General features: G+C 39.6%; 1 protein-coding gene across 2 annotated transcripts in view; it reads left to right on the top strand.

The window, feature by feature from the left end:
* LOC145989869 (uncharacterized) overlaps window positions 1–18538 on the top strand; it is a 393178-nt gene that overhangs the window by 255069 nt on the left and 119571 nt on the right. The gene's annotated exons all lie outside the window — the stretch shown is intronic.

The raw sequence follows: 18538 nt of genomic DNA, 5'->3' as shown, positions 1-18538 counted from the left end.
GTTTAAACGATTAATCGTAGCATTGAAAATGTACATAAGCGATGTTCGAAACTTTCTCTGTAAATTAATCAGGTGGACAGAAGAATAGGCTAGTGCGCACTCTTGCTCACCCGGTGGAAACGCCGCTGATACCTGCTCGGTGTTTGAGGACAGTTTGTAAACCCTCTCTTGGGAATCGTAAATATGTCGCGAGCTTTTATTTTAGAAATATCTCAGCGCCAAGTAAAATCTGCTGCATTATTCATTTCGCCGCGTTGGCGCAGAAAATACCTGATCAATGCCTTCCTTCTGTTTTCTTCTGTTCAGAATGGCATCCGCCTCATAGACCGTGGAGTGACGTACACTCAGTGACGTAAACTGTAAACTCCGAAACACCACTGATCACTGCGTCGTCTCAAAATATGAAGTGCTGATTCATACTATTATTTAGAAACAAAACGCAAAAAAAGATGGAATAATATTCATCATTCTTGTTTTGTTTCCAATGCCATTGTAATCAGAGATGGGGTGCTGCAATGACATTAAGGGTCCGTGTAGGAAACTGGGCATAACAGTGATGAGTATGATTGATGATGGGTAGTCTACAAAATTGTAAAGAGGCGTGAAGGAAAGGCAAATTGAAACAAAAATATACGAGGGTAAGTCAAATGGGAAACTTTAATGTCAGACTGTACAGAGCTCAAATTTACGTTGAGTTATTTATAGGACTGAGCCAATACCGTACGCGGTTCGAGTAACTGTATCGGTTCAAAGCGGAATCGGCTCAGCCATAGTTATTTACAAAACGACCTGAAGGCTGCAACACTGATCGAGTGAGCTTCAAAGCACCATTTTTGCCATTTTAAAGATGGCGCCTTCTCCACACACTTACACCAGAGAAGAGCAGTGGATTCTTACCCTCGGAAAGCCTAAAACGTGTAGAAATTCTACGCCAATTAAAAACTCAACGTCTGTATGCATGCTTAAAAGGAAGTTTACAACTGTAGGAGGAAGTTCTACAATGGCCTCAGGGCGCAGGTCCTTGCAGTGGTTCATATGTGACTGGAAGTGCATCTCAAACATTGCTTTTTTTGAGATACACAGTCAATAACTCAGACTTGAAGATGTATGTATATCACCAATGGCTCTATACTAAAGTGCAAAAAACTTGGGCAATTCTATAAATAGAAATCTACTACATAAAAAAACAAAATATAATGTAATCATTTGATTCCCCTCGTATATGTTAATTCGATCGCTAAGTGGAAGACCTTGTTACGAATTCAGGTGAGAATTGTGCCGTCGATATCCTTGCATATCCAGCTCGGGGGATCATTCATCCCATGATTTTGTACAGGGTGACAATTCCGGAAAAGCAGAGCATGGTGGAGCTCCGATGTGGAGCCAAAGTGTTTTAGATTTCACTCTATACTGTACATCCGAGTCCCAATTACCCTATCTGAGGATATAATGTACTTAAAACAAACGTTTGGCAAACATAATGTATGAACAAGAAGCACTTTAGAAGTACACATAGGAAAATAATGCTACAACATAGTTTCACTATGGGATGAGCGATCATCAAAAGAAACAAAGATGCACGCACTTCACTGGAAATACAAATCATGCATGATAACCAGGAACAATTACGCTGTTGGAACTATTGATCCACAATTCACGGAGAGTCGTCATGAAAACTACATTATACACATAATATCCTGTAAGTTATGCAAAGGGGCATGACAGCCGGTTTCGGCGGTGTGCGTGACTTTCAGGATATCCCTTATCAAGAGAAGAGCTCAAATAACAGAACCAGTAGGAAACGCCTCTAATTTTTCCTAACAAAGAAACAATAGCAGACAAAACCCATCGTAAAGAGAACAGATTAGGCATGATAATTCTCTGAGAACTTGCATAATTCATGCAAAGACGATACCAAGACTGTTATGAAGGTTAAGCCGGCTATATTTGCGGATCATTGTGCGGAAAACACATCGAACTTGCCGGCCTCCGTGGCTGAGTGGTTAGCACAGTGCGACACGACGCAAGGGGTCCCGGGTTTGAATCTCCGCCTTGACATGGTTGGTCTTTGTGAGTGTCCCTTCATCAATTTCATCATATCATGACTCATCCTCATTTTCGCGGTTAGCCAAAAGTGGTAGAATAGCGAAGTAAAATAAATCAAATTAAATCACATTGAAACTTTCAGATATAAACAGGAGCTTTCTACGTTTTTAAGTCTTGAAGGTTTATCCACTATATCACTTCCATTTCAATGTATACATCGCGCTACGACGCCAGGGGTTCCGGGTTCGAATCCTGGCCGGGGCATGGATGTTTGTGAGTGTCCATTCATCAATTTCATCACATCATCCCTCATCGCCATCTTCGCAAATTAGTCAAAAGTGGCATAAAGAGCGAAGTAAAATAGAACTATTCAATTAATCAATCAATCATTTCAATGTACAATCAGGAGAATATTGTCACTATTATGGTATAATTAAGATATACCATAAAATTACCATAATTTATAATTCTTTTTGTTAGAAAATCCAGATAATGGTAAAAACCTAGACAACAACACACCAAGTAATGTTGCTTTCCAGAATAGAGTTCTTTGATTGATTTGGTGTTTTAAGTCCACTTTGTGCACAGTAAGGCTAATCGGGACTGGACCTACAGTTTAAAGTGGGATCCGAACCACTATGTGCCTCTACCGGGTATGGAACCCGGGAACCCTTGATTACAAGGCGACGACGCTACCACTGCGCCATCGGGGAGGACCCAGAATAGAGTGCTAGTTGTAAGAATTTCAGCGTTGGTACGTATAGAACCTCTGATCACTCTCCAATTCATGGGGCCCCATATTAACGAGATTTCGGTCTATCTGAGCTTTTCTCGTGATTTATCTTGGTCCTTCTAGGCGAATGGCATTGGTTAGTTGCTTTAACGAAGGCCACGGACGATTCCTCATACTTCCTTATTCTCCATGAAACATCTAACGCTAGGCAAGCCCTGGCTTCAGACAACCCTCTGGTCCAAAATGTATTAACATTTAATAGAAATTAGTGTTAAGTTTATAATACATTGTCATCGTTGCAGTTCATGTACATGCAACACGCTCTAAGAGTTACATTTTATCTTGAATAAAGTAAATGTAGCAGTAACTGAGTTACTGTGTGTGCAAAGTAACTTTCTTGGATTGAATTGACCTTATTGCTGCATGAGGTTCAGCTATTGCTGGTCTACCATCTACCTTAAAAAAATACAGATTAAAATAATGATAAAATAAAAGATTACAAAGAAATGAAACGACATGAAAAGACAATAAGAATAAGTTCATAAGACAACAGAAACAATCTGACCAGTAAATTAGAAGATAAACGTAATTAATAAATTACCCGTGGCGCAACAGCCTTTGAGTGTCGAGGCCTACCTAGCCTTAGGAGAGATGAAAGATCATCCAACCAGTTACGAAGTGACGTGTGGTCAGCACACCGAACCCCCAGTCTTTGTCGTAGGTTTTCCATGACCGGGTTACGCTACTCGTTCGTAGCTCCCCAGGTGACCACTGGCCCCATACACAGGGCGAAATCCCAGGAGAAAAGATTCTACGCCTCCCCTTGGAGACTCGAACCAGCACGTTCTGCAACCCGCACGGCGCGGGACTAGATGGAATTAAGTTTGAAGAAAGCTAGAAGTGATACTGGTCAGCGTGGTGTCCGGCCCTCCGTGTGAAACTCAACGTGTATTCAAAGGAACAAAAGACGAAAAGTTATTTCCAAGGATAAAACCAGTAATCCGGAAAACCCTGGTTACATCTGGGATACAGGTCCTGATCTCACCCCCTTCAAGAAGATAGCGGGAACAGAATGCTACAACCAACCCTCCCAGGGAACTAACGTAATTTTGGTAACCCTACGCGTAAGGTAAGAATACAGGAAAAGGGTAACCCTTTTGGCAGGCTAAGGCTTCCCCTAGACATCAGAAAGATTCATCAATTACTTTTAAAAGTAGTACCACAAGCATCTAAACTAGTGTTACTGGGGCTATTGCCATGCTCTAAATTGCAACCAACGATATGGTGGTAATGTTCTTTTGGGGAAAGGGGCTCGTGAAATTGAGAAATTACTTTCACTTTGTTCGAGATTAATCTATTCTCCGGGAAGCCAACACATCTGAGCAAACCCAGGCACTTGCAGCACAGTAAGTGAGAATGAGTTCCCCAAAATAGACAACAAATAGGCTGAATAGTTTTACAAGCTAACACACACTCTATACTCTATCCCGGCTATCTCTGCAGTAGGCGAACGAAAACAAGTCTCTACGCAAGTAGTGACGCGAGACGGCTCCACCAATGAGCATGTGAGAGGGAACGGGATTGCGTGGAGGAGGAAGCGACTGCAGTCACCAGCCTTCGCAGCGGCGTGTACTGCTTTGCTCTGCCCACTCGATTCCCCCCTTCTCTGCCGCTAAGGGCTGTGTTGCTCCAAACATAACTGGGACAAAGTATAATTTCAGTAGCGGTAACTTGAGATAATATATTGTTACATGTAGAAAAGAAACGGTGAGCCTGTGAGAATTTTTATAGTTTTTTAAAGATTTACATTTACATAGTATTTTACTTTCATTCCAGTCAGTATACTGAAATATGCCACGAATTTTCCACGTATTGTTTCCAAGAAAGAAGTTAATCACCTATTATAGTGATCTCCGGATATTGTGAACACCCTGGTGCCATCTTGTGACATTCCACCTAAACCAATTGATCGAATAGGCAATAGGCGACAAGCCAATTGAGCGACATTAGAAATTTAAGGAGAGGACAAGATGAGATTAATTCTTCGATCACGCAATAGATGGTGCGCTCGTCGCTCTCCACTCTTCCATTCTGCTAAATCCCATCAACTTTTCTGTATACATTATGCGAGTTTTATGTAAGCCAAAAGTAGATCGTTTGAAACCTGATCTGACGTATTAGCACGTACTGAGGGAAGAAGAGCTTTCTTCTAAATAAAACTTGCAGGTTTTATTTCCTTTCGTGAAGACAAAAGTCAAGTTGAGGCTAAAATTAGACATCTATATAATATATGTCAGATTGAAATCTGAAGCAGAGATAGAACATTTACACAAAGAATGAAGTACAAGGAATCTTACATCCACTCGAAAGTGGTTGATTTACATAATGTGCTCTATAATGAGACCTTGTTTCTTAAGGGGTGATGTACTCTTATTGTCTTTTAGCATGAAGCCTTAGCTTAAGATTCAGAATGCCGTTCTCCGTGACGGAGTGGTTAGCACAGCGCGCTACGACGCCAGGGGTCCCAGGTTCAAATTCTGGCCTGGGGATGGGTATTCCTTGTGAGTGTCCCTTATAAATTTTCTTCATAGCTATTCACTCACCCTCATCTTCGCGATTAGCTAAAAGTGGCAGAAATACGAAGTAAAATAACCCAAACCAATGAAATAATCAAATAAGATTCAGAAACTACATTGGAACATTCCACGAACAGCTGTCCTGCTCCATGTAAATAGCAAGATAAATCAATCTGGAAATTATTATTGTTTTCAATTGCATTAAGGTTTAAATGTTTGTGAATGCATATTTCACCCCCCGCCCCACACCAAAAAAAATATTAGCATCTATATCGTACATGCTGCAGAGAAAAATGAAGTCAAAATTTGCTACATTTTTAAAGCGTCACATTTGTAAAACACACTCTTGTTAATATTCCTGATGCATTCAGGCTATGTCACCGTACTGAAGTTTTTTTTCATTTGTTAGCACATACCACAAGCAGATATTTCATAATTATATGAAATCAGTTCACTATGAATATGTTAACCCAATTGCATGTCTAGAACCTTACATTTCATATGTGAATGTTACACAAGAAAGGCTGGAATTCCCCTATTTCATTGACACGTTATTCAACGAAACAATGTGCACCATGCTGTCTGTGTAAAACACCAGTTTCTCAAGGACGTATTGAGTGGGGTCCAGGGTGCTGAAAATCAAGAAAACGTGAGACATGCATGCAACCTTTCAAAACTGGTCGTGTGAGCAAGGTGCCAAAACTGGGGGGGGGGGGGGTGGAGGCTATGCTTTCTTGCCCTTCCCTGAACGTCCATGATGATATATATTAAGTCATATTCTCCAAGAAAGTAATCGTACAGTGTAAACATTCAGATACACGTTGCAGTCTTATTGAACTATGTAGTGAAATACAAAATGAAATTACCCTTGCATTTTAAAAATACAATTTTTGAACCTTTTCAATGTAACCAATGGAGGTACAAAATACATAGTACATGGAATGGGCGTGCGCACGAAGGAAAGGGGGGCAATCCCCCCCAAGCATGGACATCCGCAGATTTTTTCCACAGAGTGGCAAGCAAGTTTTTCTTTTCGGAGAGGTAAACGAGGTATATTTCCCCGATAATAGTGATGCTCCCTAATAAAACATCATTTTAATTGTAATTATTGTGTTCTTACATTCTCATTATAATAATAAATGTAAATTACTGTGACTGAAATCAAATTACACGTGAGAAATATGTACATTTACATTGACATTTGTTTTCTAAAGGAAAGGTGTGGCCGTCGTTGCCCCCCTTACAGCCCCTATATTATTATGCTTTCTCCTAGAAATTTAGTGTAGAGAAATCTTATCGTCGTTATTAAACGATATTTTACTCTTAAAGAAAGTGAAGCATTTCAATCTGATAAAAGTTCAAAGGAACTAAGGGGGAGGAGAAGTTCATTATTTTCTATGAAATTGAAGTATTATCCCGCTTCGTGTCTCCACACACACGCCCCTGTTTCATACCCATCGGTACAATAAAACAGTGAGATGAAATGAGGTTTTCTTACCCAACTAAACTTTCATCAAGACTCCCCCTTCCCAAATCAGAGTGTCTGCGCACGCCTATGGTACATAGTAAGTACATAATACGTATGTAGCTTCCGTCTGCCACTTCAGGACAAAACGCGAAGTGCACAGCAAGTTCACCTTCGTTAAAATCCCTTCTGCTGCACTATCCCAGATCCCAACAACGAACTGTAAAATCATTACTAACAGTTTTTGAAAAATCCTGAAATGGTTCGTTTACCAGACATTTTACGAGGAACAAATACATAGAACATATTAACAAGAAAACTACTCTTCATGTTAGAACTTGCATTAAATAATTTCCAGAGCACAACTTGGTGATATGTACCTTGAAAGTAGCTGCAATTTTTGCTCCAGTGTGAGGAAGATCAAGTACGTGGAAAATAAACCGTTTATCAACAATGCCAAAAAGAAAAAGAAAACAACATAACTAACATTTAGTTATAGGCAATTATCAAAAATCACAAACAGACCACTTGAAGAAACAAAAGAACAATGCTGACGAAAGAAAAAAAAGGCCGGTGATTTTTATAGAGGTTTCCGTCAGTACAGAAAAGTATGTACTCGTATATTGTATCGGCATCTCTTTCAGTTCTTGCCTGTTGCATACAATAATACGGTCTTACTTCAGTACCTAACATTCAACGCTCGATATGACGACATGACATAATATGACACACTAAGGGGTTAGTGTTTTCAGTTGAACGTAGGGGATGCTGAAGGGGGTGCGGAAGAAAATCAAGAGGTGCGCAAGCATCCCCTCGCGTCCCCCTGGCACCGCCCCTGATTTACGCTGAACTTATTGGAAGATAAGGAACTGGGATCATATGGCTTTGAAGGGCAGTTCCAAAGATTTATGCTCATAAGATGCATAAAATATTAATCAGGAAGTTTACTTTTGGTCAAGTGAATCTAACTCCTTTTTTCTTATTCAATAAATATTGAATTCCTTATCTATTTGACATTAATTTCCTTGCCAGGGAAGTTGTTTTAATAACAATTTTGGTGATCCTAACTACATGCAAGCTAGATAAGGAACACGTGTTGTTATATGTTATATCTCAATTCTTTTGCCATCTTTTTATCTATTCATGTAATAGTAACCATACAATATGACCTTTATTCCAATATTATTATTATTATTGAGATACTCGGTCTCAGCCCGCAGAAATGTATTTCTAGATACGTACCTGCAGTTTCTCAATAGTAAATATAATAATTGTCATACAATAATGTAGTAACGAACAACAGTCTTCTACGATAATACTAATTGCAAAACAGCCAATAGGCGTTAAGAAAGGAAAGTACACATAAACGTTCTCAACTTAGATAAAGCGAATTAAAGAACTTTGACTTCGTTACGTGCCCTCTTCTCAGAAATATTTAACGCGATTCTATTAACTAGAGCCATCTACCCGCAGCTGTTGAAACTAAGTGCACTTCGTGGTCGGTGTGTATGTAATCAATAACCGTAAACGTGATTGCTGGCCACACGTTGTCGCTGGTCATCGACACGAGTTACTCAAAATTCATTAGGCCTCGCATTTCGGTGAAAGCTAATTCGTGCAAAATGACAGCTTCCTACGTGTTTTGTTGAAAGAAAAAAATAAGTCAGGTAACTATTTGTGAAGGTATGTTTTCCCGTTTGAATGAGAGAACATGCGAAGCTGATAACATGATTGATTGATTGATTTGTTGTTTTAAGTTCACTTTATGCACAGTATGGCTAATCGGGACTGGACCTACAGTTTAAAGGGGGATCCGAACCACTTGCCTCCACCGGGTATCGAACCCGCGATCCCTTGATTACAAGACGACAACGCTACCACTGCGCAATCGGGGAGGTGTACGCGGGTAACATGAGTAGAGTCCGATCATTTGTCAAAACTAGCAGCGGATTCGCTCAAAGATGAGCCCTAGACCACACGAATAGCCATAGAAAGTTCTTGAACACTTTATAGTGGAGAGAGAGAGAGAGAGAGAGAGAGAGAGAGATAGAGAGAGTTGGAGAGATTGTGAGGTGAGACAGAAGAGAGAGATAGGGGGAGGGAGTAAAGATTTAACTTGAATTTTATTAAGCGCCGTTTTTCTCCACTTTTGGCTAATTGCGATGGTGACGATGAGTGATGTGATAAATCATGAAGAGATGCTCACAAAGATCATCCATACCCAGACCGGGATATGAATCCGGAACCAATGCTGGTGTAGCGCGCTGTGCTAACCACTCCGCCAAGTTGTAGGCAGAAAGAGAAGAGAAAAGAAAAGGTGAGAGAGAGAGGAAGTAAGGAAAGGAAGAAAAACAATGATGGAAAGATAGGTAAACAAAGAGAGAAAAAGAAAAAAAAGATAAACAGGTGAGAGAGAGAGAACACAGAGAGAGAGAGAGAGAGAGGGGGGGAGAGAGAGAGGAAACGAGAAATTTAGAGAAATAGTTGGGGAAAAAGGAAGAGAAAAGAAAGCGAGGTAGAGAAAAGGGAAAAAAAGAATAATCGAGGCAGAGCGCATCTGAAAACATTTCACCCACCGTTGAGCCAATCCATAAGACATTCTTTGTTGGTGCCAATTAGAAGTATGTTTCTGGATTCTACAAACATTACATGTAAATTCCACTGTGGCTAAAATTACCTATTTAGATCGTTTTTCACATTTCGATTATCAGAGCCTTTAACCCTAGCTTATCCGTGCCGTACGAGAAGCTTACTTACCAAAGGGTAACCAACAATTGCATTTGTGTCACACACACATATTTTACCATTCACTAGAACTCACTAAAACTACCATAAGTTTTCATTAGTGCTTTTTTGTTTATAGAGGTGCAATTGTTTATTAATTATAATAATTACAATAATTACCATCGTCACCAGCCAATTGTACACTGTCACTGGCATGAGTGTATCGATTTACGCACATTCAAAGATGGCACAGCAAGTTCATTTTGCCTCCTATTTACATTACATTTATGTCTTTATGAACAAATGTAATACAGACATATTGGGAACATCCTAGTGAACAATGCGATTTATTTTTAATGTTTTAAAGAAAAATAGAAAAAGTAGAGGTGGTGGGCCTGACAGCCTCCCCCCCATCTTGGGTATGCTAGGGTTAAGTGCCTAAGTGTCAATCTATCAAGGTGTAACAAGTTCATTTTTCCGCCTCCTGTCTAGGTTTTCCTACGCGCAGATAGAGGGGTATAGGATGAAAAATTTGAGGATATCTTATATTTCTACAGCTATGAAAATTGGTTTCCTGCGGAAAATGTAAACGTACCCTGCAACGCTGATTATTAATCTCCCCATATCATCTTCAATACTAATATACTAATGAAACATATGTTGCTATACTTCACTTGCAATCTTGTTCCATGATACTGGGTGAGTCTTTTAAAAGAGGCCCCGTGGAAAATGTGCTCCTTGCTTGTAGGCAACCCTGGTACACCGAAGAGAAGAGCGGGGCTGAGAACAGTCCACGATATGTCATGTCATGTCATGTTGTCGAATATGCTTGGCACCGATATCCTGGACTGTTCTCTAACCCGCTCTTCTCTTCGGTGTACCAAGGTTGCCTACATGCAAGGAGCGCATTTTCCACGGGGCCTCTTTTAAAAGACTCACCCAGCATAATTGTATTTTTCTCCTTGAATCTTTAAAGTACTGCATCTCAAGAAATAAATAAGCCGGGCAAGTCGTCCCTTTGGGAGAAAAAACTAGCAAATCTCCCACAGTTACATTAATATTATGGACACTTATTAAACATACAGATCTCCGTATCTAAATTAGGTTCCGATCGATATCTTGTTACTAGTTTGCCCTTTATTGGTTGTATTTCTTGCTTCAAATCGATATATAAGTCCCGGCATTGGCCTACTTCTTCGATTGGTCACATGACAGCGCCGTGAGTGGCGAGATACGTCCTCAGAGAATGGCTTAATATGGGATCAACAATTCTGCTCAGGGTTGCCAGATTATCAAGATGGAAATGCGGGACAAAATCGTAACCGAAAGTTGCAAATAAGGGACGAAAATTCAAAAACAAACTCTTCGTCTTCGTCTTATGGAAAAAGTACTGAGAGATGCTGTAGATAAGAAAGAACTTTGCTATTCTTGTCCTAAACTCCTCTAGCATGCTGCATTACACTGGTGTGACCGCCAAGTAAAATTCAATTTTTTTTATTGCAGTGTTTGCAACCTTCTTTATAATTATTAACACAATCCTTCAGTCGCAGGTGATAATCTCCTTTCCCCACAAACATTGCGAAATAGTGACGTAATTTGAACTGGAGTGTTTCTTTTAAATAAAATTTTATACAGTAATACCTCGTTAAACCTAACCCCGATAAAAAAGAAAAAAAACAGAATGCAAGGTTTTAAATGTGGCTAAAAGTCAAGAAGAGAACTTCCGAAAGAAAATGCAGTCAACCACTGGTGGAATTCTGTTTCCCGCCGACTTTGTACTGTACTGTATAGTGTATTTAGGCCTATGCCCTTCAAATACACCATAATAATAATATAATAAGAGGTTATTTAAGTTAATCCGGACTTTCGTTAACGAGTCAACTTATCTCGCCCATTAGTCCGGATTAACGAGGTTTTACTGTATAGAGGAAAGTACTAATGGTAGAATTACGAATCATACCATAATTTCTTCAGTATACATCAGGCTATAAGACAATATTGATAAAGGACTATGTTTCAGTAATTATAAAAAGAAGAAGAACTGAAAACTTGAAAATACTATTTCTATAAAGAAAAGCTTAACATTTGTTCCACTCCACATAGACAACGTTAGCTAAATATTGTTTTGTGTACGCTTCACACTCTTACCAATAATTCAGTATTTGTCATTAATAATTTCTTATATTTATTTCAATTCAAAACAGCCATCGTATACAGCAAATGCCGATACTATAAATAAATTTTGTTTTCTCTGAACATATTGATGGTAGAGTTACGAATAAAACCTCGTTTTGTTCGACATCATAGATCAGGCTATATGTATAGGGCTATATATATATATATATATATATATATATACCAAACTTTGTACACAATCTGGAAAGAAATACTGTGGGGGTAAGACACTCCTGGCATCCCTAGATTTGTGGGTGGGATTGGGGTAACATGTAAAAATAACCGAAAAAAATCGATATTAGTGTGGAATCCATAGTTTTCGGAGTGCTGAATCCTTTGGTGAACCCACCTTTGAGCAAGCAACACTATAGTTAGAATTCATTATTTTCCTGTCTAATAGAAGATTGGGATAATTGGGATAATTACCCGGGCAACGCCGGGTAATCAGCTAGTACATATATATCGTCGATGTTTTCACGAACTGGCGAATATGTCAACTCCCCTGCATCACAAACCGGCGAATGTGCAAAATTTGACATTTTGAGTTTTTGACGCTGTATATGTTTGAACAACTTGTACTTTGCTCTCACAAAGTTTCAAGTTTCTATTAAATATTGCTTAGGAGGTAAAGATGGACAAGGTTTTGACGAATATGAAAACTAGTATTGTGATAATTTCACGAACCGACGAAAATGAAATTCGCCGCTTCGTGGAGAAAAACATGATATCATTTTACAATCCACTCAGAATGTGTCAGTTCGACTACATTTTGCCTAAGAGATGCCGCTGTAATAAAACGTTTTATATTTCATTTTTTCCATAAGAAATATAACCCATTTGTAAGATATCAGAAAACATGTAAGGCACAGTTATTTGTGCTTCTATTGAAACAGTGTACAGTCTACATTTTGAGACTTTCAGTGAAATTGACAATCATCTGGTTCACTTCTCGCAACGAAATTATTTCGAATGGTTTATAAAAGAAATGCCATATTTCTTTGATATTTTGAAGAATAGCCTTCTAGCGGTGTGGCTCGTTGTGTAATTATTCAGAAGATATGAATAAGGACGTGCTTGTGAAGTGGACTGATGGCTGTACTAACATCGTCAGAAGACAAGAACTTACACTCCCCCATGGAAAGAAGACGTTGCAATATGGAGCGAAAGTAAAAATGTGGTGGGATCCTCAGAAAATTTATTATGAAGGTGTTGTGATCGGGATGGAAGACGATTCTGAAAGTGGTGATACAGGTGATGAACTTCCTCTGTCAGTGCCAAAGAAGAGCTCAGGTGGTGTGATCAATGACTCGAGTGACGAGTGACGTTGACAGTTCTTCAGAAACGTTAGCGGATGATGAGGACAAGGATCCTGATTTTCTTATATCTTCCAGTGATAATGAATCGTCCGCACATTCCTCACCGAGGAATGTTCACGCTGTATTGTGAAGAAGAAACATTTGCTGCATGCGTAACGTGTCAGGATTTGGTTTGTTACAATCACTTCATATTGGATTGCGCCGAGCACAACAGACGTGTTAGTGTACAAGAGAACAACAACCCTCCGGGATCAAGCCACACAGATTTTAAAGTAGATGGTTCTCAAAAGGAGGATGTTACTCCAGTAAAGCGAAGGGTTTCCGAAAAGGTAAAAGTAAGAAAAAATGTAAAATTTCTTTCTCCAAGAAATAAAGGTGGTCCAACGCCGTATTAACTGGCACTGTGTAACTTTTTCAAGTGTTTCCATGAATCTGTCCACCCCCTGAATGTACAGGGTGGCGCAAAAGTCAATTTACCCATTTACAAATTCAAGTTTATACAAAAAATTCAAGTATACACACAAAATACAAGTAGATACACAAAATTCCAGTTTCAGTGGTTTTGTTCAAAGTGTCCTCCATTATTTGCAATACACTGTGTGCAACGATCAACATCAGAATTGCAAATACGATGCAGTAAACTTGTATCATTGTTGATGACATGAAACGCATTGATAATTGAGTCTTCCCGTGCATCCAAATCTGCCAGTCATGATGTTTTAAGCCCACTTTACGTAGAGTAGGGCTAATCGGGACTGGACCTACAGTTTAAAGTGGAATCCGAACCAGTAAGTGTCTCTTTCCATGAGTATACCATATCCATTTAACAATTCCCCACAAAACAAACAACCACACTGTAACAAGCCAGAGAAGGCCGGACCCTGTGGCCGAGTGGTTAGCACATCGCGCTGCGACGCCAAGGGTCCCGGGTTCGAATCCCACTCGGGCTTGGTTGTTTGTGAATGTCCATTCATCAATTTCATCATTTCATCACTCATCCGCAGCTTCGCAAATTACCCAAGAAGCACAAAACGCGAAGTAAAATAAACTAAATCAATCAATCAATCAACAAGCCAGAGGCTCAACTGTCGACAAAAGAATAACGAGTGCACTGTTGCCAGTGTCACACGACAATGTTACCAACCGTATACCTAAAGAAATATTACTTAGCACAAGAAGCACATATACTATCGTAATACTATTATCAATGTGCTTTTTGGGTAAACTGACTTTTGCGCCACCCTGTATAATTACATATGTATGGTATGAATTTTTAAATTAAATTCTATTTTTTAAAGAAATATATATTTCGAGATCGCTTACGGAATTTTGATTTACCACCACGATACATGAAAAAGACTAATATAGCCCTTTCTTTCTTGCTCTAGTTCTTTGGTTGATTTGCTGTTTTAAGTCCACTTTATGCACAGTAAGGCTAATCGGGACTGGACCTACTGTTTAAAGTGGGATCCGAACCACTATGTGATTCCACCGGGTATCGACTATCGAACCCGGGACCCCTTGATTACAAGGCGACGACGTTGCTTTAGTTCGGATTTAATATATAACAATTTGTTTTAATTGGGATTAACGATACCCATACCCATCCGTTTAACCGATGAAAGATAGCTATGAACCTGCATACTGGACCCCCATAGGTACGTGGTACACTTTACATCAAGTATTTTAATTAATTACTAGAATATAAAATTCACTGAATAGGAATGGATGACAGTTTATTTAACAAAATTTAAATATGGCTTTCTAACAATAATATATTATATACGTATATAAACTGTCGTTAACAATTATGACCTCAACTATAACTTTAATATATATATATATATATATATATATATATATATATAACAAGATAATTTTTAATAGTCGTCTTTAACTAATAATTGAATTTCTCTCCATTTGATGGCTACTTAATTAGTATCATTATTCATCCATGTTGTATCCGATTGCCCAAAAGAATATTTCTAAAATATTACTTAATAACATATATAGTTATAATACTAACCAAAATATTATTAAATTCCCCCCTTTTTCTACTTGTCTGTAATGACAATCACTCGGTAAAGATCAACAAGCAAATTAATATAATACTACGAACTCTACAAATTAAATAAAATAATATTAAACTAATTATCTACCAAAGAAAATAAATTAAACCATCACCACTACGTGCGTCTAAGTCCCCTGTTGACCTCTCCCGTCACGTCGAGTGCCCTGTTGGATTGTGATTTTGAACGTGTGCCAGCTGGAAGTGGTGTGTCTAGATTCAGGATTCTTACATTCAACCGGCAAACTGAATGACGTAACATGTGGTCAGTGCCATCTATTGGCTTTTACCTTAACCATACCTTTCTTTCATTCAGAGGGAGCGAAACCAAAATCTTACACAGGCTATACTAACTGCCTAAATGCCTAGCACCTTCGTGTACCACGAACCTTCGACGAACCCCTCTTCTTCCGCTCTCCTTGCGGAATTTTTGGACTTTTCCATCCGGAGCCAACGCCTAGCAAGTAAGCAATGCCTTAGCTGGTACAGCTTTCTCGTGGCTAAGAACTTTGTGAGGATATCTTCGGTTATCTCGGTCGAGCCATACATGCCCTTACAGTACAGGGTTATTCAAAAAGAAAGAGCAGATTTCAAGGTTTTTTTCCTCACGAACTGTAAAAGATAGAAACACGTACCATACATCAATGGATAGAGGAAGGTTGAAAGTTTTATAATCCTGCCTATCAGTTTCGTTCAATACCTGCAACGGCGCAAAATGGCGACGCCACAGGCAAGAAGTGGAATACCGGTTTGATGTTTGTCGGGCAACACATGGTGCTCGTGTTGAGTGCATACATTAAAACTTTCAGCAATATAACTTTGAACCTCCGCCTATCTATTGATGTATAGCACGTGTTTCTGTCTTTTATAGTTCGTGAGAAATAAACATTTGAAATCTGCTCTTTCTTTTTGAATAACCCTGTATATAGTCTTGGTTAGGCGTTTGGTTAAACAATAGTAAAAAAAAAAACTATCAGTACGCCTTCCTTCATCAGAAGAGCTGATGAAAACACGGGGAAACACGGAAAAATCTGGCAACAGAACTTCTGTCGTCTGCTCTATTGAAATCAAATGGTGTATCGCTTACTACAGGGGAAAGTGCGGAACCGAAGCACGGATTTTCTGGCTAGAAGTCTGCAGGTTATCTTGAGGGTTACGGCCCACTGACACGCCGGAAGTTAAACTGTTCTGTTCTGTTGCCACGGTTCCGGAGTTTCAGTCCGCGGGCTCCTAAATCTGCAAGAAGGTAGTTCAGAAGCTGAACGGCAGAAGAGAGTTCTAAAGGAACTAAGTGAAACTAAGACTCGCTCTTGGGGTCGGAACAAAACGTCTACGTCATGTTTGAAGCCGATGCCATTTATATCTACCTCTCGTGCAGCCGGTGGAAATCCGCCTTGACTACTTGATGCTACTGCTTCTTCATTTCAGCAGCCCTCAGCATGCGATTTCCCTCTTAAGCCGGTTGCTACCCGCGAAAACATTCGACAGGCCGAGGTGAAACATTGGATCCTGTACTCTGCAAATCGTGCTTGGGCTGCCAAATGACTCTTATCTTTGTTCATCACGTGAAGAAAAGTTATGCCTTTAATATACCGTGAAGTTCTACTTAGGGCTTGGATTCTTGATATTCGTTGTGATCAGCACCACGCTCGGGACAGATTCTTCCAACTGGCATAGGACTGCACAAGTATGACGCGAGAGAACTTCGTACTTGCTGAGATGATCTTAGATGTTCTCTAACAGTTATTCTTAGGATTAATTAGCTAAGTTAGGACTTAGTTCATGCATCCAATATAGTACCAATTAACTGTGAAAATATGAAGCGAGTGTCTGTATGCTTAACATGGGTTTGTCAACAACAGTTCGCAAACCACAAACCACTTATTGTCGGGAAGTGTACCACGAATTTCATCTGTCCCATACATATGGTTCGGAAGCAGGCCTGCAAACGTATCCTAACAGCAACATTAACATTAATTAAAAATGGAACAACGTTACAAGTAATGCCAGTGTTTGCATTTTCAATTGTTTAGGAAGAAACATTTTACTTAACTGTGCCAAAACTATGGCTTTAGTATTCTTAAGGTAATGGTAAAGTTCCCATATAGCAACGTGCCATGTAGGCACATTTAGGGAATGTGGGGGTAGAGCCCCACATATTCTCGATCTAGGCCATTTTGGAGGTGATGTGATCAGCACCACTCTCCGACCACCTGGTTGCTCCCAGGTAGCCATTGATTTGAGTCTGGGTGAGCTCCAGAGCCGCTTTATGCGGAGATCACCCACTGCTGGAATCGAACCCATGTCTCCCGCGTTGTAAACATTGCCCGTTTTCTTTGAATTCGCGAGACGGCTGGCCCAGCGCCGGCGAGCAACTCCACGGGAGTGACGGGCAAGCTTGACAGGGCCCCGATTTATGTCGCAAACCAATTTTTCCAGCACGTAATTTCCCCAGGATCGGGGAATTGTGAAGCCAAACTGTTACAGGAGAGAGAACAGGGTTGCATATGGTGGGGGAAAAACCCTTGAACTTCCTCAACAGTCTGGGTCAATGTTGCAAACCAATTTTTCTCAGCATGTAATTTTCCCAGGAGTGGGGAATTTTGAAGCCAAATTATCGCAGGTAAGGGGAAAGTGTGTTATATGGTAGGGACAAGAACATCATTGAACGCTTGCAGAGGAGTTGAAAAAGAGGTCGTTGACCTTCAAAAAACTAGAGATACAGTGGGGAGTAGACAATTGTTGGCTGAGAGGGAATGGTTTATGAGTGCATCTAAAAATTACCGAAATGACAAGGACCAGTTCTAGTCTAGATCGCGTCGAGTGGTCTTGGATGTGTGGAATTTGTTTAGAGGCAGCATGTGAATACAGTAGTGAGTGGATTGTATTTTTGTGAATGATATGTGCTGTGTTGTGTAATGAACTGAAATGAGGGACATAATTAACAAGCTGTCTTTTCGGCTTACGAATGACGATAAGCTCCAAATCGTTGTGGATTTTTCTTGTATGTCCACTTTATGAACAGATAAGCTAATGGGGATCGGACCTACAGTTAAAGTGGTATCTAAACCACCATGTATCGAACCCGAGACCCCTTAGTTTCAAGGCAACGACGCCAACAAGGAGTACCCGAACTTAAAATTGTGAAAGTAGGTAGGTTGAAATTTTATTTTTATTCTCGTATATAGGCCTACATAATATTTCACAATATGGGCCTCTTATTTATGCAAATAAGAATGAAATTCTTGAAATCTTTTCCTTACTGACAGTGTACATTTCCATGTTTTATTTATGAGGTATATATTTTTAATCACAGAGTCACATCACTTCAACCCGCCACCCCAAAAGAGTTAAGAAAACAAAAACACCTCCACCAGCAAATGTTTGTCCATTCGAAAACTATGATATGGTGCGATAGCCCAGGTTCTTAATCCA

Source organism: Lepisma saccharinum, chromosome 7 (assembly GCF_977018435.1).
Source record: "Lepisma saccharinum chromosome 7, izLepSacc3.1, whole genome shotgun sequence".
Taxonomy (NCBI): domain Eukaryota; kingdom Metazoa; phylum Arthropoda; class Insecta; order Zygentoma; family Lepismatidae; genus Lepisma; species Lepisma saccharinum.
The sequence above is the reverse complement of the archived record's forward strand: the minus strand, read 5'-3'. Positions and strand labels throughout refer to the sequence as shown.